General features: G+C 42.4%; 1 protein-coding gene across 4 annotated transcripts in view; it reads right to left on the bottom strand.

The window, feature by feature from the left end:
* ep300b (EP300 lysine acetyltransferase b) overlaps nt 1-13,837 on the bottom strand; it is a 155,494-nt gene that overhangs the window by 132,726 nt on the left and 8,931 nt on the right. The window lies entirely within an intron of this gene.

Below are 13,837 nucleotides of genomic sequence, written 5' to 3'. Positions count from 1 at the left end.
GGAAGATAAAGAGGGGTGGAGGAAGATATAGGGGAGGGAGGAAGAGAGAGAGGGTTGGAGGAAGATAGAGAGGGTTGGAGGAAGATAAAGAGGGGAGGGAGGAAGATAAAGAGGGGAGGGAGGAAGATAGAGGGGTGGAAGAAGATAAAGAGGGTTGGAGGAAGATAAAGAGGGGAGGGAGGAAGATAAAGAGGGGAGGGAGGAAGATAAAGAAGGGAGGGAGGAAGTTAAAGAGGGGAGCGAGGAAGATAGATGGGGTGGAAGAAGATAGAGGGGAGCGAGGAAGACAGAGGAAGAAGACAGAGGGGTGGAGGAAGATAAAGAGGGGTGGAGGAAGATAGAGAGGGGAGGGAGGAAGATAGGGAGGGGAGGGAGGAAGATAGGGAGGGGAGGGAGGGAGAGATGTAGTGTAAAATGGAGGAGAGATACGTAATTTGTGTTAGGTGGAAAGACGCATGGCAGCGTTTGCAACTCAAACAATGACACATTTTGTTTGGCTTCTGATTGCAACTTGTCTTTTTAGACACTTTTTTTTTTGTATTTTTTACTCCTCTTTTTCTCCGCCTGATTTTCTATGCTTTTCGCCCCATCCCAATTTTTGTCGTTATGCCAATTCCCCCCCTCCCCTACCTGGTTGTTGTGCGCATGTTCCCCCTACTGGTCGGTACAAGGGAACCCTGAAGTCTACCACATGCTTCCTCCGACACATGCGGAGACAGCCAGCGGCTCTCTTTTCACCTGGCAGTGAGGACTCTCATTGGTGAAGTGTGACGCGTGGGAGGTCACGCTGCCTTCACCACTTCCTGCCTTTTGCTGAGAAGGCGCCCAGACCTGACCTGTAGGCGTCGCTGTCCACAACGCCAGATTACCACCCACGACTTCCCTCACGCTAACTCAGCCAAACGAGTTAGTATGACGATCGGCCCAAGCCGCAGGCAATGCTGACTCCGGAAGTCGAGACTGCAGCCTCTTGCATTGGTGACGAACGCAATCTCCGCTACGCCACTCGACCGCCTGCAACTTGTCTTTTTAGCCAACATAGTAGCAAGCAGGCAGCCACCCGGCTATAAAAGGTCTAATCAGTGATCCAAAAATAAACAAATGGGTAGCCCCACCACCAAAAACAAGAAATAAGAATGTAAAAGCTTTTTCATTGTCTAGTTGATTGACGGAGCTCTTGATACAGTACAATGACCAATACTAGTAAACAGGTCAATATGAGAGTTGTATTTTGTGACTGAAAGATTTGTTTACATTGGCAAGGCATTTTCTCCATTCCAAGTCATTAGGACTAAGAGTATCTCAGGGTGTTTTCACACTATTTCGGCAAGTGGACTTGGGACTTTTACTCAGCATTTTAGCTCCAAACTAACTCAGAGCCCCAAAAAGTGAACCGAACCGAGACAGTGTTGGGAGCCGGTCCGAGCGCAGTTTGCTTTTGAATCCGTTTTGGTGACACGCACCAAGCGCTCTCTGTTCCGTTTGCAGGCGCTCACTGTTGGAAGCTGTTTATTGATTAAACAAAAGCGCAAGTTGGGTGCCGTTCGTGTTAAGTATCTTACGGTATAATTATTGCATGCTGTTCAGTAGTCTTATTCCAAGACAACACATTTCAAACAACACTGTAGGCGAGAGATAAATAATGGCTGCTGCTTATGCAGCAACTGTCAAATTAGCTAATGTCATTATTCAAAAGGTAGAAAAGGGTAACCACTGCGCTCAGACAGGTGCGTAGTCCAATATTAATTATGCAAAAAAGGGAGGTAGGGACCGCACTCTGAATATCGTTGTTTTTTATTTTCAAAGGACACAAAACGTTTTCAGCCACACTGATGAAGGCCGGATGGCTGAAAACGTTTTGTGTCCTTTGAAAATAAAAAACAACGATATTCAGAGTGCGGTCCCTACCTCCCTTTTTTGCATTATTCAAAAGGTACCATCAGCATTATGGCTTCTACATCATGTCTGTACTACTATGCACTCAGAGCAAAGGACTCAAGTTCCGACACTGCTTGACGAGCAATACCACTTACCCTTAACGGCTAGAGGTGTACCCCTCCTGCTGACTTTTCATACGCAATAAAAGTCGCTTTGGATAAAAGAGTCAGTTAAATGACTAAATGTAAATGTTAAGTGTCCTGATAGTGGAGGTTTCATGGCAGTCCAGCAATCGGGCTCAGGGTCCATTCAATGACCACCGAACACTATTCCACAATCATACTTGAAGAATTAGAATGGTGTTAGCAGCTGGGATCATATTGATTGGTCATTGTTGTGCATGTATGGCTTAAAATGGCTGACAAAGATCTTTGAAGATGTCACTCATAATTAGAGATGTTCCGATACCATTTTTTCCTTCCCGATCCGATTCCGATACCTAAGCTTTGGGTATCGGCCGATACCGATACTGATCCGATACCAGTGCATACATATAAAAAATTAAAATGTATACAGCTACTGTTTTATATACTGTTTTTTAGTAGGGATGCACCGAAATTTCGGTGGCCGAAAACTTTCGGCCGTAAGAGTTTTTTCACCGAAAATATGTCACCGAAACAGAAACAACCTGTAACCTAACGCGTGTTGTGATGATGTCGCGCTGTCAGGAGTCGCGCTGTTTCTATATGTAAACTCTGCGCGCAACGCGTCCAATAAATGTGTCTTTAACATGCTTTTATATCCTTATTTACTATATGCCCGTCGCGGTTAATCACTGAGTGATCTAATATGCATATTATTCAGAGCGAGAGGGGGGGGGGTTGTGTTTCTCACATTGACGCTGTCTGTCTGTCGCGCGTCTACTGTGCCGAGTCAAGCGAGCACATTCAGCTGGGGACTAGAAAGGTGCGCTGAGTAGAGCACAGATGTCCGCTGCGCAGCCAGAGAAAAGATGGAAATAATGTACTGTATGCATTCAGAAGTGCTGAATAAATGTTTTATGGACCCATAATAGTGATTATTTATTATTTAAGTTAAGTTTTGCCATAATCATATATTTTTCCATAATCATAATGTTCCACAACATTGGTAAAAAAAATCTATTCTATGAATCATTTTCGGCCTTTCGGCTTTCGGCCAACTGTTTTCTATTTTCTGTATCGGTTTCGGCCAAGAATTTCCCATTCGGTGCATCCAGGGAGCGAAATTAACTTTTTGACTCACCGGCCAGTGGCGGGTAGATGGGAAGAATCTACCCGCCAAGCATATTTCTTACCCGCCAACTTTTTTTTTGATACATTTTTTTTTATTATTATTTTATATAAATTTTTTTTTAATAAAATATATATATTATATAATCATACTTGTGATTGTGTTATCTGCGAGACATCGCCACCTCGCTGTCTGCAAACAGCTCCACTGTCTGTGTGTATAATCGAGGGGCCTCCAGCTCCAGCAAGGATTCTCCGGCGCTGCAGCTGGACCCTAAACGCTACATTCAGCATGCAAAAGGATTCTCCTGAGCTACAGCTGGACCTATTCAGCAGCCCTCACTCATGCGATGTAAGCCAGGGACTCGAATACGCATGTTGTTGTTGTAGGACAGTGGTGCCCAACCAGTCGATCGCGATAGACAGGTAGATCGCGGGCTGATTTCAAGTAGATCTTGATTAATAAAATTTGATTATTAAATTTTTTATTTTTTTTTGCTAAATCAACTCTTTCTCTCCTTGTTAACTACAACAAGCAATGCTGTTTGTTATTTAAGATGAGGTCGGACTCGGCACTGACAGATTTGTGTTCATTATGCTGCTTTTATAAAGCCTCAAATGACGGCTTACAATATACAATTTTGGCTGGTAGCTCTCAGGCTAGGTGGTAAATAAAAAAGTAGATCTTGGTTCAAAAAAGGTTGGCCACCCCTGTTGTAGGACATTGATGCCAGGAGCTATCTGTAGCTACTGCTGGGTGAACTATTTAGTTTACTGCGACATTTCGTAGTGACTAGTGAGCTACCTAGCCAACGGAGGTATTATGCACTGGACTATTGCTGGAGGATTTGTTGATGTCTGGACAGGGTTCGAAATTAACGGGGGCTTGGGGCATAATGCCCTTGAAAATGGACAAAATGCCCTCGAAAATCAGTTAAGGGGGGCACTTAATGCCCCAGACAGTTTACTAATTATATATATTTATCCGGTAATGGAGCGTCTGTGTATCGTACGGTTCAGATGACACGCAAATAAAAAAATTCATTTGGCGGAGCCGGTGTTCTGCACTGGCTGCAGGCAGCAGCAGCAAGGTGCTAGTCAGTTTGTGTAAAAATGGCACGCACAATATAAATCAATCTTCATTACGACTTTAAAAACATAGCCATTAACATTACATAGGCCTACACACATCTTGCCATAGCTTTAGCAGTTTGTAAACACAACGCACGTTTTACCTATGGTAGCCCGACGCAGCCCGCAAGCTAATACTGTACAGTCAATGAAATGTCACCGTAGCTAGAGCTGCCGCGATTACCGCATTACCGCGGTATCGCTGTTACATCACGGCCACCGCAGAGTAGGCTGAATACCGCGTCACCGTTGTTTTTTATAATAATAATAATAAATTACCCTCCTCTCGTTGGGCTTGCGGCTCTGCAGATATACCCTACTCGTCTATCGAGGTTCCAAGCAACCCTATTGGGTACCAGAAAAGTCACGTGAAACATTGCAGACCACTGATTGGTCAGAAGAGAGACGCGTCACACGTTTTTACGTCCTGAATGTCAGATCATCACAACACGGCTAATAACGTTAGCTTTAACTCTCCGCCGGAGTGGACTAACATCGCGCCTCAGGAGTACTAAACGAGACATAATGATTTTACTGTCTGCAACGAATGTTATAATAAAAGCCCTTCGTTCTATACACTTGTCTGATTGAAAACTTTATTAACAGACCGCAGAATGGGACAACTCAGCACGCTCTGAGCAAAGAAAGGAACTGAGATATGAATAGAGTATTGCTTGCTATGGTCCGGTAAATACGCTGATGTTATTGAACGTATAACTATATAATGTCAATGCCACAAAACGAATGCCTTTATTATAAAGTAGTAACTTTATAGTAATAATAATAAGAAAGGGTCGGGGGGGTTAGGGGTAACCACCCCTGCCCGCGACACCGAGTGAACTGCGCATCCGTGTTTCACTTTCAATAACTAATGCGTGCTTGCCGAATCCCAAACAATATTCATGCTGCAAAGTCATCCTCTAAAGATAGACATTTAGACTAGAGGCAGGCTATATGCTATAAAGAGTAGACTACTACTAAAAAAAAAAAAATGCATTCAAACTTTTTATTTTTATTTTTTGTGTGCGTGCGGTAAAAACCGCGGCGGTAGGAAATATTTTGCAAATTTGTGCGGTAAGGAAATAATCAATACCGCGGCAGCTCTAACCGTAGCTACTGTAGCAGAGGAGGAAATGGGAGTCTGAGAGGCGGGGTGTTTAAAGACAATGATAGGCGTTTATTCAACATCCAAGAAGGCTAACATACAACTGTGTTTTACTAACTCCAACCGGGACTATTTCCGCTTTCGCGCTGCTTGTTGATGTTATGAACTCCTCCTAACGTGACCGGAGCTGAAGGTGCCACACGCTAAAATGTCCGTGGGGACCCGGCGCCAACCCATAGATAGTTCCAACTCACCGAATTACGTAATCCACCACAGTTGCACTCAATATTTAAATAATGTTAGTCTAAATAAATGTAGACAGAAACATAATAATTTCAAGCAGAAAACGAATCTTTCCATTAAGAACTGACAATCAGGGAATTTAAACATGGTTGACATTGTTTTTGTGTGTTTATATTAATTAAAGAAAGGAAAGTCTAGTGCTGGCTGAGCATATTGTTTGTTTGCACTAAGTTAATACTTTGACAAATGTAGCCTATATTTTTCAGTCAGTTCGGTCTTTGTGTGCCAAACATTATTTAAGGCTGTAAACACTGTAAACCTTTTATTTTATTTTTAATAAATGAGAAGCATGTTTAGATTTGAGTGTTAATTTTTTTTTAATAAAAATTAACATATATCGAACTGAAAACCGTGACCCCAAAATCGTGATACGAACCAAACCGTCCATTTTGTGAACCGTCCCACCCCTACCGTTTATCATAAAAATTCAGTGCCCCCGAAATACAAAAAAAAGCCCCCGAAAATCAATTAAGGGGGGCAAAAAAAGCCATTGAATTTTTTTTTTTAATTTCTAACCCTGTGTCTGGAGCTATCAGTAGCTAGCCGGCTGGATAACGTTACACAGTGCCTCATGTATTAAACTAAGTGAATAGTCATTTTGTAACGGTAGCTAACGTTATCTCACGAAGGTCCCACACTGACTAGACTAACATCACGGTGACTCGGAGGCAATAGCCTCTGTTTACATGCAGGCATACAGAAACAGGTGGGGAGGGGGTAGGAGCAGCAGCAGCAGCAGCAGTGTGCTGCATGTCTGTGCTGAGACAGCGAGTGAGAAGTAACTCCGCTAAAGAATTGGATCATGATTTTCGGTTTTCACATGACTATTTGATTGCCCGCCACACGGCGGTCAGACCTCTCAGTGGGAGGCGCCAAACGTAAAAACTGAGCGCAAATGGCGGGTGGCGCTCTCTAGTTTCGGTCCCTGGGTGCATCCCTATTTTTTAGTAATAACTATAAAGTAATGGTATTTATTCAACAACAGGTGATTGTATAGATTAGTATTAGTATCAGTAATTGAAAACTATCTCAATGAGTTCACCCACAGAAAGGTTGTTGGCACATTAGTTCCACACGGACATTATTCGTTGCTGCACTTGCTTCCACAAGGCTCCGTTTAAGTAGCAGAGGATCTGTTGTGATTTTTGCACAATAAATATTCAACATTCTCTTTTGAGACTCCGCCTCACTCTTATCATTTGGCACTAAAAGCTAAACATTGTCACCGATATGGCTGTCCGCAACATGTCATTAATTGTGTACGCAAGGTGGTCGATCACTGACGACGTTAACGTGAGCTAGGTTAGCTAGCATGAGCTACCGGTAGATGGAAAGACTAACTTTACTGGTGAAAATGTGATTTACGTTGGAATACTCCTTTGCCAACTTGCTGTACTTTGCTTGCAGGTCTGCAGCCATTATTGCTGGATTATGAATAGCCCCAACTTTAGCCAAGGTAACATTAAAGCTAAACCTTTAACGTTAGTTAACGCTAGCTTTCGGTTAGCTGTTCAATGCTAATAACACCACCAAGCGAATGCATCAGAGCTCCCCGTCAACACCGCTCTGTCGGGAGGATGGCATTTAAGAAAGTATCTGCTGTTAAAATGACAAACAGCATTGACACTTTAATTCACGGTCGGTTAAAAACACGTTTGTTTTATAATGCTCACTCAGCAAACCGCAGTGTTGTTGATAAATTACGTCATATGGTATCGGAGCGCAGAATTAGAGGGTACTCGCCGATACAGATACCAGCATTTTAGGCAGTATCGGCGGCATTTCCGATACTGGTATCGGAACAACTCTACTCATAATGCAAAATAAGTTAAAGAAAATCAGTTTGTTGCATGAGAGCAAAGAATCTGGTGTGCAACCATTATTAAAAAGGAGATTACCATGAAACGCTGGAAAGATACCTTTCTATCTATTCCAGTTATATGAAATTTGTGTTCATGTGCTCTGAAACAGCCAATCACAGCCTTTCTTACACACATTTTACTAAATAAGAAGACCCAAATGTGAGATTACTAGGGCTGACCTTCGATGAGATTCGATTTTAATTCGAAGCTTCGAAATATAAAAAAAAAAAAAAAAAATATATATATATATAATTCTTTTTTTATGTTGTGGGACTTGTACAGCACTTTGTTCAACTTTGTCAGTGCTGTAAAGTTTAAACCTTTTTAAATCTTAGACAAACTAAACACTTTGCTTCCATGAAATATTGTAAGCCGTCATTTGAGGCTTTATAAAAGCAGCACAATGAACACAAATCTGTCAGTGCAGAGTCCGACCTCATCTTAAATAACAAACAGCATTACTTGTTCTAATTAACAAAGAGAGGCAGAGTTGATTTTGCACACAAAATTCAAAAAATATATATTTTTCTTTTACATAATCAATTTTTTTTTTCATATTCGAAGTCCATGCCCATCGAACGAAGCTTCAAAGCTTCGAAGTATTTAAGACAGCCCTAGAGATTACTTTTCATTATTAGTTATCTTCGGATATATTATTTGGTCAGTTTGCATAAGGAAATACTGACAGCTTAGTATTTAAAAAGGAACAGAGTTTGAAAACAGACCATGATTAGCTCAACGTTTGCAGTGGTTGTTGCATAGTGTTTAATTGTACTGAGTTTTTCTCCACTTGCTCACGGACCTTGCAATTTGGCTAAGGAGGCTGAGAGGAGACTTGCTTTAGCACAGCAACAGGCTAACGTTAGCCGCTAAGCTAGCATTCTAACATGACGCAGCATTTGAGAGCAAACTCCAACATAGAGCAGTCTCTATGCTGAGGTTTCAGTTAGCTGGTATTTACCGGCCAATGGTCGACTCGTTTGGAATTTCAATTGCCGGCAAATATAAATCTTGATGGCCATCATGACCGAAGAAATATCGACTGTGGCAAGTGAATATGTAATTTTTGGTTCTTATTTATAAAAAGAGGCAAAAAGAATATAGACAATCAAAAATATAATGTTATTTATTATTATTTTTTTATCTAGCCTTTCTCCCCATTTTTCTATTTTTCTCCCGTCCCCAATTTCGCATTGTCCAATTCTACCCTCCCCTGTCTCGAACGTTGTTAGGCCATGCCTCCCACAAGCCGTGTCCCCTCCGGTACTCGAGGAGGCAGCCGTCGCATCTTTTCACCTGCACAGCGCGATCTCTCAGCGGCGAGGGTCTGCGTGGGAGGGACACGGCGCCCTCGTCGCTTCCTGATTCTACTGCGCAGGCGCACCAACCGACCTGTAGGAGTCGCTGTCCACAACGTCCAATCCACACCCACCAGCTTCCCACCCCCTAATACTGCCAATTGTATTAGTATGAACGACCAGCCAAGCTGGTAGCAACGCCCAGAGCTGGGCTCAGACCTAATGTTATTTATTAAATATGTTAACCGATTCAGGGCCAACCACGTGTATATATACGTGATTGGGAGCCAGCGCTTGACGGCCAACCACATATATACGTGATAAGCTTGTTTTTGTTTTTATTCCATTTTAATATCCCAGATGTTGTCACGGAGCTGTATTTTGGCTGGAAAAGGCATATTGGGACTCCGAAAGTGCAGTACCGGCCAGATCATCGTATTGGCGCTGTCTCGAGAACGCAGTTTCCCCTGTTGCAGACCGGCCGTCATTTTTTTTTTCCGCTCCGGGTTAGCTTTTCTGTTAGCCTAAAGCTATGGCTTCACCAGATCGCCTGGAATACTTTTTGCGATGCCGAATTCAGTATGCAGTAAAGGAATATAGCATCAGCCAATGGACATATCGATCTACCAGATGGCGATCAAATAACTGGGAAATTCTTTTTGGAATCCAACCGGCCACAGGTAAGAGCGATTTGACGTCAATTTCAGTCTGATCGGGCCTTGTTCTCATAGCCATCCACCCGGTCAACGTATGATGTTGCAATAACGAATGCCGTTATTGGTAATCAATAATCAGAAACGACTTCCCCCGCCACCCCCCCTTTCATGCATTCATGGTGGAACATGATACCGATCATATGCATTTTGATTTTTAACTAGCTTGTGTAGGGCCGAAACGCCAATCGATTTAACGTCATTAGTAGGGCTGCAACTAACGATTATTTTGGTAGTCGACTAATCTGTCGATTTTTTTTCCGATTAGTCGACTAATCTAACGATTATTTCTGTCACACCCTCCATCTCTGCTTCCTGTGGGCGCTGCTCCTTTTCCGGGCTCTTAGCAGACTTCTTAGCTTAACATAACAGACCGACAGTAAGTTGGGGGAACTAATGGGATAACTGGTGGGGTTGCAACAAAAGTGCAACTAGGGCTAAAAACACAATGAAATAAAATAATAAATAATAATAATAATAATAATATATCCTTCTCAGCTTAACACTTTAATCGCCGGAGACGCCGAAACTCGTAATTCCCCGCCATGCTCATTCTGCCGAAGACGCCGTAACACGTCTTTGATATCAATATTTCAAAAATCTGTGATCGAAATCATATTTCTCCCCCGGGGACCTGAGATATACTGCTGAGCTCCACTCAACTCTCTAACTGTTCAAGAGCGCCATCTGGTGGCCGATCGGCAGATCGCCCCAACAGGAAGTGATCTGTGGATGAAGTGGTGCTCACCCATATTTCGTCCGGGCACTCGCTATCGTTAGAGGGACTCCCATCTTGACACAGTGAACACCGATCGGTGCAAATAACTCGATAAACATGATTTGGACGTATATACTATCATACAACCTGGAAATGGATTGGGTATTTATACATCCCATAATAGGAATATCTCTGCTCCACGCTCATCGCCCAACGGCGCGAGGAAGATACGGTAAGATCCAGCGTTATTTTCCAACGTGTTCTTTACTAACTGCTCTGATGATCATATCACCCACACTAGATGAATGATATAACGTTGCCCACGGAATTATAAACGACCCCCCGCCCATCCGGTCAACATCAGATCATACGTAGTAACTCCTAGAAGCACATCCAGTTGAAATTTTTTATCTCGCACAGATTCCTACCAAACTGTATTTGATCATCAATATAATGCATTTAGGGCTATAAATCAAGTTCTGGAGAAAGCTGCAGAAAACGATAAAAACATACTTATACTGTAGACCGTAATTTAATATGAATATGTGAATGAAATAGTATAACGTTGCTACACCCTGAACAATAGTTGAATGGGCCATAATAATGTCAATTTAGCAATACAATTAAAAAAGTTATAGCCCTGCAAAGAAGGGGAACTTCTCCATAGACAAATGGAGATGGCGAGGGATGGTAAATTATGATTTTAACCATGGCGATCAAAGTGTTAACATCCCAGGGAACTAATGGGATAACTGGGGATGAGTCTCAAAGTCTGGGGTGATGGTAGACAAAGCAACTCTGAGGTCATGCTCAGGGTGCTTTCTCACGTCGAATCAGAGCCGGATCGCATCAGAAAAGGGTGTGTCTGTCCTAGTGAGAACGCTCCCCCCCCCCGTCCCCGGGGACGCTGAAATAGGTGGTTCCGGGTGCGCGCCAGTAGGAGCGGGGGAGGCTTTTGTATCAACTTGATGACACACACAACGTCGTTACTTCCTTGAATTTTGGGCAGATAAAAACACACAGCAACAACTGGACAATACCCACAAAAACGATATTTATGGGCAATTTGCGAGTTCAGACCTCAACTAAAACAAGCATGTGGAGCCTCACAGCTCAGTGGATGAAAACATGAAGCCACGTTACAAAGCACAACACTTCCCTGGCTCGCATTAGGCCTGGCAATTTTGTTTGCCATTGCTATGTCTATACATTGGTTTCTTGTTCGAATGCATTTATTTCTATTAGACCAGTGGTGCCCAACCAGTCGGCCGTGGTCGACCAGTAGATCAATGACATGCAATATAATTGCCACGAGCGATGGGCTAATGTTAGCTGCTGAACAGCTGCTGAACAGGCTAAGCTAACTAGCGTTAGCGTAGCTTAGCATTAACCCTGGGAAACGCTCAAAGCGGAATCCACAACACCAGTTCCATCAACTGACATGCAATATAATTGCCGCGAGTGATGGGCTAATGCAGGGTTCGAAATTAACGGGGGCTTGGGGCATAATGCCCTTGAAAATGGACAAAATGCCCTCTAAAATCAGTTAAGGGGGGCAGAAAATGCCCCCGACAGTTTACTAATTATATATATATATTTATCCGGTAATGGAGCGTCTGTGTATCGTACGGTTCAGATGACGCGCAAATAAAAAGAATCATTTGGCGGAGCCGGGAGAGGTGAGCACTGGCTGCAGCACTGCAGCCAGGTGCTAGTCAGTTTGTGTAAAAATGGCAAGCACAATATAAATCAATCTTCATTACGACTTTAAAAACATAGCCATTAACATTACATAGGCCTACACACATCTTGCCATAGCGTTAGCAGTTTGTACAACACAACGCACGTTTTAACTATGGTAGGCCGACGCAGCTTGCAAGCCAATACTGTACAGTCAATGAAATGTCACCGTAGCTACTAGCTACTGTAGCAGAGGAGGAAATGGGAGTCTGAGAGGCGGGGTGTTTAAAGACAATGATAGGCGTTTATTCAACATCCAAGAAGGCTAACATACAACTGTGTTTTACTAACTCCAAACCGGGACTATTGCCGCTTTCGTGCTGCTTGTTGATGTTATGATCTCCTCCTAACGTTACCGGAGCTGAAGGTGCCACACGCTAAAATGTCCGTGGGGACCCGGCGGCAACCCATAGATAGTTCCAACTCACCGAATTACGTAATCCACCACAGTTGCACTCAATATTTAAATAATGTTAGTTAGTGATGCACGATATATCGGCCGCCGATATAATATCGGCCGATATGGCAGTTTTTTTACACATCGGTATCGGTCCGATATCAAGATAGGGCCGATATTAAAAAAAGTAAATCTTTCTTTTTTCTTTTTACATGTTTTGGCCTTAAATAGTTTCAAAATATCAGTAATTTCTGAAAATAAGTTACAAAAGTAAAAAAATATGCGTTTTGGAAAATAGCTCTTTATATGATTATCATAAAAAAGTGTTTTCTATACAGAGATATCGACATCGGTAAATATCGGTATCGGCCAGAACAGCAATATTAATATCGGTTATCGGTATCGGCCACAATTTTCACATCGGTGCATCACTAATGTTAGTCTAAATAAATGTAGACAGATACATAATAATTTCAAGCCGAAAACGAATCTTTCCATTAAGAACTGACAATCAGGAAATTTAAACATGGTTGACAGTTTTTTTTGTGTTTATATTAAAGAAAGGAAAGTCTAGTGCTGGCTGAGCATATTGTTTGTTTGCACTAAATTAATACTTTGACAAATGTAGCCTGTATTTTTCAGTCAGTTCGGTCTTTGTGTGCCAAACATTATTTAAGGCTGTAAACACTAACACTGTAAACCTTTTTATTTATTTTTTTATAAATGAGAAACATGTTTAATAAAAGATTTTAATAAAAATTAACGTATATCGAACCGAACCGAAAACCGTGACCCCAAAACCGTGATACGAACCGAACCGTCCATTTTGTGAACCGTCCCACCCCTACCGTTTATCATAAAAATTCAGTGCCCCCGAAATACAAAAAAAAAGCCCCCGAAAATCAATTAACACTTTAACTGCCGGAAGACGCTTTTAGGAGTCCTTCCCCGCCATGCTCAAGTTGCCGAAGACGCCGTAACTCGTCTTTGATATCAATATTTCAAAAATCTGTGATCGGAATCATATTTCCTTTCCGGGGCCCTGAGACACAAGTGTGATCTCCTCTCAATCCTCTAGCGGTTCAAGACCGCCATCTGGTGGCCGATCGGCAGATCGAAAAAACGGATGTTACCTTTAACCCGGTAGGACTCACTCCATATGGGGTCCGGGCACTCGCTAGTGTTAGAGAGACTCAGTCTTCACACAGTGAACATCGATCGCTGCAAATAACTCGAAAAAACAACATGATTTGGACGTATATATTATTATACAACCTGGAAATGGACCGGATATTTCTATATCCCATAATAGGAAAATGTCTGTTCCACGCTCATCGCCCAACGGCGCGAGGAAGATACGGTAAGATTCAGAGTTATTTTTCAATGTGTACGATACTAACTGCTATGATGAACATTTGACC

Source organism: Notolepis coatsorum, assembly GCF_963971535.1.
Source record: "Notolepis coatsorum genome assembly, chromosome: 14".
Taxonomy (NCBI): Eukaryota; Metazoa; Chordata; class Actinopteri; order Aulopiformes; family Paralepididae; genus Notolepis; species Notolepis coatsorum.
This window is presented reverse-complemented; position numbering and strand designations above follow the sequence as displayed.